This window comes from Penaeus japonicus, unplaced genomic scaffold (assembly GCF_977035675.1).
Source record: "Penaeus japonicus unplaced genomic scaffold, GWHDUDI00000001_assembly GWHDUDI00000032, whole genome shotgun sequence".
Lineage (NCBI taxonomy): Eukaryota > Metazoa > Arthropoda > Malacostraca > Decapoda > Penaeidae > Penaeus > Penaeus japonicus.
The window spans coordinates 26909398-26916897 of record NW_028234434.1 but is presented as its reverse complement, the minus strand read 5'-3'; the positions used below and the strand labels follow the sequence as shown (position 1 = coordinate 26916897).

Genomic DNA, 7500 nt, shown 5'->3' with positions numbered 1-7500 from the left:
CGATTATGTATTAATTTCTAAATCCTCATGAATAAATGAATGTCATCCTATATTATAAATAAAATCAAATTTTCTTCGGTAAAAGGTGATCTATATATCGTTGTCTTTACCCTATTTCGTTATCTATACATCGTTGTCTTTACCCTATTTCGTTATCTATACATCGTTGTCTTTACCCTATTTCGTTATCTATATATCGTTGTCTTTACCCTATTTCGTTATCTATACATCGTTGTCTTTACCCTATTTCGTTATCTATACATCGTTGTCTTTACCCTATTTCGTTATCTATATATCGTTGTCTTTACCCTATTTCGTTATCTATATATCGTTGTCTTTATCCTATTTCGTTATCTTTATATCGTTGTCTTTACCCTATTTCGTTATCTATACATCGTTGTTTTTTCCCTATTTCGTTATCTATACATCGTTGCCTTTACCCTATTTCGTTATCTATACATCGTTGTCTTTACCCTATTTCGTTATCTATACATCGTTGTCTTTACCCTATTTCGTTATCTATATATCGTTGTCTTTACCCTATTTCGTTATCTATATATCGTTGTCTTTACCCTATTTCGTTATCTATATATCGTTGTCTTTACCCTATTTCGTTATCTATATATCGTTGTCTTTACCCTATTTCGTTATCTATATATCGTTGTCTTTACCCTATTTCGTTATCTATATATCGTTGTCTTTACCCTATTTCGTTATCTATATATCGTTGTCTTTACCCTATTCCGTTATCTATATGTCGTCTCTACCCTCTTTCGCTATCTGTATCTCGTCTCTACCCTCTTTCACTATCTATATCTTGTCTCTACCCTATTTCGCTATCTGTATCTCGCTGTCTTTACCCTCTTTCACTATCTATATCTTGTCTCTACCCTATTTCGCTATCTATATCTCGCTGTCTTTACTCTCTTTCGCTATCTATATCTTGTCTCTACCCTATTTCTCTATCTGTATCTCGCTGTCTTTACCCTCTTTCGCTATCTGTATCTCGCTGTCTCTACCCTCTTTCGCTATCTATATCTTGTCTCTACCCTATTTCTCTATCTGTATCTCGCTGTCTCTACCCTCTTTCGCTATCTATATCTTGTCTCTACCCTATTTCGCTATCTATATCTCGCTGTCTTTACTCTCTTTCGCTATCTATATCTTGTCTCTACCCTATTTCTCTATCTGTATCTCGCTGTCTTTACCCTCTTTCGCTATCTATATCTTGTCTCTACCCTATTTCGCTATCTGTATCTCGCTGTCTTTACCCTCTTTCGCTATCTGTATCTCGTCTCTACCCTCTTTCGCTATCTATATCTTGTCTCTACCCTATTTCTCTATCTGTATCTCGCTGTCTTTACCCTCTTTCACTATCTATATCTTGTCTCTACCCTATTTCGCTATCTATATCTCGCTGTCTTTACTCTCTTTCGCTATCTATATCTTGTCTCTACCCTATTTCGCTATCTGTATCTCGCTGTCTTTACTCTCTTTCGCTATCTGTATCTCGCTGTCTCTACCCTATTTCGCTATCTGTATCTCGCTGTCTCTACCCTCTTTCACTATCTGTATCTCGCTGTCTTTACCCTCTTTCGCTATCTGTATCTCGCTGTCTCTACCCTATTTCGCTATCTGTATCTCGCTGTCTTTACCCTCTTTCACTATCTGTATCTCGCTGTCTTTACCCTCTTTCGCTATCTGTATCTCGCTGTCTCTACCCTCTTTCGCTATCTGTATCTCGCTGTCTTTACCCTATTTCGCTATCTGTATCTCGTCTCTACCCTCTTTCGCTATCTGTATCTCACTGTCTCTACCCTATTTCGCTATCTGTATCTCGTCTCTACCCTCTTTCGCTATCTGTATCTCACTGTCTCTACCCTATTTCGCTATCTGTATCTCGCTGTCTTTACCCTATTTCGCTATCTGTATCTCGTCTCTACCCTCTTTCGCTGTCTGTATCTCGCTGTCTTTACCCTCTTTCGCTGTCTGTATCTCGCTGTCTTTACCCTCTTTCGCTATCTGTATCTTGCCTCTACCCTCTTTCGCTGTCTGTATCTCGCTGTCTTTACCCTCTTTCGCTATCTGTATCTTGCCTCTACCCTCTTTCGCTGTCTGTATCTCGCTGTCTTTACCCTCTTTCGCTATCTGTATCTCGCTGTCTTTACCCTCTTTCGCTATCTGTATCTTGCCTCTACCCTCTTTCGCTGTCTGTATCTCGCTGTCTTTACCCTCTTTCGCTATCTGTATCTCGCTGTCTTTACCCTCTTTCGCTGTCTGTATCTCGCTGTCTTCACCCTCTTTCGCTATCTGTATCTTGCCTCTACCCTCTTTCGCTGTCTGTATCTCGCTGTCTTTACCCTCTTTCGCTATCTGTATCTTGCCTCTACCCTCTTTCGCTGTCTGTATCTCGCTGTCTTTACCCTCTTTCGCTATCTGTATCTCGCTGTCTTTACCCTCTTTCGCTATCTGTATCTCTCTGTCTTTACCCTCTTTCGCTATCTATATCTCGCTGTCTTTACCCTCTTTCGCTATCTGTATCTCGCTGTCTCTACCCTATTTCGCTATCTGTATCTCGCAGTCTTTACCCTCTTTCGCTATCTGTATCTCGCTGTCTTTACCCTCTTTCGCTATCTGTATCTCGCTGTCTTTACCCTATTTCGCTATCTGTATCTCGCTGTCTCTACCCTCTTTCGCTATCTGTATCTCGCTGTCTTTACCCACTTTCGCTATCTGTATCTCGCTGTCTCTACCCTCTTTCGCTATCTGTATCTCGCTGTCTTTACCCTCTTTCGCTATCTGTATCTCGCTGTCTTCACCCCATTTCGCTATCTGTATCTCGTCTCTACCCAAATTCGCTGTCTGTATCTCGCTGTCTTCGCCCCATTTCGCTATCTATATCTCGTCTCTACCCTATTTCGCTATCTGTATCTCGCTCGCCTCAGAGCAACACCCAAGGCGATTTAGTCGCGACGGAAGTCCCCGAAACACCCAAACAGAAGGACGGAAAGTAACATCGACTTATCCCTATTATAACCCGGATTTTACTTCATCGCCAGGCTTTTTAAAAATAAGAGTGATTTATCCTTATTATAACCCGGATTTTACTTCATCGCCAGGCTTTTTTAAAATAACAGTGATTCATCCTTATTATAACCCGGATTTTACTTCATCGCCAGGCTTTTTTAAAGTAACAGTGATTCATCCTTATTATAACCCGGATTTTACTTCATCGCCAGGCTTTTTTAAAATAACAGTGATTCATCCTTATTATAACCCGGATTTTACCTCATCGCCATGCTTTTTTAAAGTAACAGTGATTCATCCTTATTATAACCCGGATTTTACTTCATCGCCAGGCTTTTTTAAAGTAACAGTGATTTATCCTTATTATAACCCGGATTTAATTCATCGCCAGGCTGTTTTTTCTTTTTTTTCGGGCTTGTGGTACGATCGAACAGCTAAGAGATCCCGGGGTTCAGGTGATAAGCTCAAATGGGAGCGATCGACCCACGAAAAAAGGGCTATTTGTTACCCACGAGACGGCAGGCGGCTGGAGGGAAGGGTCTCGTACGCCCACGCCCATATTTTCTTGGGTTTTTCACCCTGTTTCGCTGAGGAACGCCCGTGTGTATGTGTTCATCTTCGACGGTGTTTATGGTTATTATTGTTATTTGCGTTATTATTTTTATTGTTATTGTTATTATCAAGATATTTATTGTTTATGTAATTATCATTATCATTACTATAATTTTTATTATTATTATCGATGTCATACTCTTTTCAATTTCTTATCTTGTTATTTTTATTATTACCAATATGATTATCATTATCAATATTAATACCTCGAATTATTATTATTATCATCACTATTATTATTATTATTATTGTTATTATTATTGTTATAGTCATTGTTTTTTTAATCATTTTATCATCATCATCATTATTCTAATTATCATCATCATTACTATTATAGTTATTTATTTAATCTTCAGATTTCTGCCTCCACTTTTACTTCTGTTTTTCTTCATCCTATTCTCCCTCATTTGAGAATACTCTTTCGTCCTTGTTTACTTCCCTTTCCTCTTCTCAATGATGTGATTATACCACCATTTTCCTTGGCAGTAATCTTGTTTTCCTTCTCCCTATCGTTTTCCTCACTTTTGTTATCATTTTCTTTCTCTCTCTTTCTTTTTCTTTCACTTGCTCTTTCTCATCATTTTCCCCTCTCTCTCTCTTTTTTCGTTATCTTCTTCTTTCTCTTTGTCTCTCTCTCTTTTTCTTTCTTTCTCCCTCCCTCCCTCCCTCCCTCCCTCTCTCTTTCTCTCTTCCTACCTATCTCTCTCTCTATCTATCTATCTATCTATCTATCTCTCTGTCTCTCTCTCTCTCTCTCTCTCTCTCTCTCTCTCTCTCTCTCTCTCTCTCTCTCTCTCTCTCTCTCTCTCTCTCTCTCTCCTCCCCTCGTCTCCCCACTCTCTCTCTCCCTCGTCTCCTCTCTCTCTCTCGTCCTCTCCCTCCCTCCTCCTCCTCTCTCCTTCTCCCTCCCTCCCTCCCTCCCTCGTCCTCTCTCCCTCCCTCCCTCTCTCCCTCGTCCCCCCTCCCTCCTACCCTCCCTCTCTCAAACCGGATAACAACTCATTAACAGCCTGATTACATAACGGGGGTGGCGGGGGGGGGGGGGGGGGGAGGGAGAAGGAGGAAGGCCGTGAAGTTAAAATGTGTCAAAGGAGGTCACACGTCTGGCGTTAATAAGCCAGGGACGAGGGACGAGGGAGAGGGACGAGGGAGAGGGACGAGAGTCGATCTCATCCCAACGCGTTGAAAATGAAAATAATGTGTCATGAGTGTAAACGGGCGTGGGTTTGTTCTGCGTTTAAGAGGGAGAAGAAAGAAAGAGGGAAAGAGAGGGGGAAGGGGGAGGTAGGGAGAAGGGAAGAGGGCGTTGGGAAAGTTAAAGGGTAGAGGGGGGGTAGAAAATAAGGAAAGAGGGGGATAAGAGAAAAACATGTTAACAGGTGTGGTTTTGTTCTGCGTTTAAGAGGGAGAAGAAAGAAAGAGGGAAAGAAAGGGGGAAGGGGGAGGTAGGGAGAAGGGAAGAGGGCGTTGGGAAAGGGAAAAGGGTAGAGGGGGGGGAGGAGGAAATAAGGAAAGAGAGAGAGAAAGAGAGGGTGAGAGAAAAACGTGTTAACAGGTGTGGTTTTGTTCTGTGTTAAAGAGGGAGAAGGTTAGTGCGGAGAGAAAGAAAGAGGGAGGTAGGGAGAAGGAAAGAGGGCGTTGGGAAAGGAAAAAGGTAGAGGGGGGAGGAGGAAATAAGGAAAGAGAGAGAGAGAAAGAGAGGGATGAGAGAAAAACGTGTTAACAGGTGTGGTTTTGTTCTGCGTTTAAGAGGGAGAAGGTTAGTGCGGAGGGAAAGAAAGAGGGAAGGGGGATATAGGGAGAAGGAAAGAGAGCGTTGGGAAAGGAAAAGGGTAGAGGGGGGAGAGGAAATAAGGAAAGAGAGAGAGAAAGATAAGGGTAAGAGAAAAACGAACCAACAAAAAGGGGGAAAGAAAACATATGCTGAAAAGAAATTGAACCTAAACTGGTCGAATACTTTTCTAAACACTATTTGTGTGGACACCATAGGTCGTGATATAAATATAGTGAATGCAACAATTCATGAGAATGGATTTGGTGATATGAGCTGATATATTGGCAGTAATCTTTCCAATTATGCAATCAAGCTTTGCTCTGATGATTTTACTCATGGGAATACATGGGAATGTTTTCTGCACACACACACACACACACACACACACACACACACACACACACACACACACACACACACACACACACACACACACACACACACACACACACACACACACACACAAAACGATTAAATACCGTCTATATTATTGCAATTATTATTCCGTAAGTTGTTTTCTTGGAAGATGACTTACCAAGATGAAGGAATTTTTCGAGAACTAATTGATTTTCATATGAAAATATATCGTGGCGATACTTTCTACTACATTGTATGTTTACGTTTACTCTCTATTATTATTATTATTATTATTGTTATATATATATATATATATATATATATATATATATATATATACATACATACATATGTATATATATATATACATATATATATATATATATATACATATATATATATATATATATATATATATATATATATATATATATATATATATATATATACATACATACATACAATCTGATATGATTGCCTTGATTACGTAACTATTCGTCCTACACAGCCTGTTATTTTCCTTCTTTTTCCAGCCAGGGACATTTGAGCTTCTCTCTCCCCCGCTGTTTTTATTTATTTACTAGAGCTTCCCCTTGTAACTCAAGCCCCCGTTATTCGTTACAGGTTTTGGAACAATAACAACAACAACAACAACAATAGGAATAATCCGTTTTCAGAGAAAGAAAAGACACAGACAGCCATTTTCCTTCGCCAGACCAGGCGTGACACATGCAATCATCCTTTGAAATTGATTTCCATGTTGCTCCTTTGCGGTGCATCCAAATTTGGAAAGAAAGATTGAAGAAAAAATGAAAAAAACGTTCGTGTAATTTACCGCTGCTATTATAGTCTTCGGTGAAATATCTTTCTAACAGTTTCTTCCGTTGATTTTAGTGAGGGCGGTTCGACCTCGGTTTTGGTGGTAGCTTTGATGTGTGTGTGTGGGGGGGGGGATTGTGTGTGTCTGTGTGTGTGTGTGTGCGTGTGTCTCATTGTGTGTGCGTCTTTGGGTGTGTGTGTGTGTCTGTCTTTGTGTGTGTGTGTGTGTGTGTTTGTGTGTGTGTGTGTGTGTCTCATTGTGTGTGTGTCTTTGTGTGTGTGTGTGTGTTTGGGTGTGTGTGTGTGTCTGTCTTTGTGTGTGTGTGTGTGTGTGTGTGTGTGTGTGCGTGTGTGTTTTGCATGATCTTATAGTGATATAAAGGTTCTAGACAGTGCCTGTACGTAAAGACACCAAAGAGATTTAAGAGCTTTATTAAAGGTTCTGAGTTTATGAAAAAAAAAAATAATGTTGCTCATATTCTTACCACCAAGTGAGACGTGAGATGAGATAAAAAGCGTCGTTATTTTAGCAACCTAGTAATATATTTCACATGCATATGACAAGAGGCCCAGGTACTTCAATATTTTTTTTTTTTCTTTTTGATTTATGAATTTGCTAATATGAGTGTTCGCGGACAATAAGAATATATCATTGTGGCTCTTAGTTGGACCACTATGATTTAAAAGAAAGAAAAGTATTATATGAAATTAGATAAATACGGAAGGGAGAATATGGCGAACAGAATATATCCACAATTTGATATTAAAATCCTTATTTGTTTTTCGAATCTAAAACCCAAACTATCTTTTATAAATCATTTGAACCTTTTAACAGTTTCAAACAGTTGAATGCCTCCCTGCAAATATACACAGATTCATGGCATTAATGCTATTTTTAACCCTCTTTTTCT

General features: G+C 39.7%; 1 protein-coding gene across 5 annotated transcripts in view; it reads left to right on the top strand.

Moving 5' to 3' along the window:
• Positions 1-7500, top strand: part of nwk (FCH and double SH3 domains nervous wreck) — a 79982-nt gene that overhangs the window by 24738 nt on the left and 47744 nt on the right. The window lies entirely within an intron of this gene.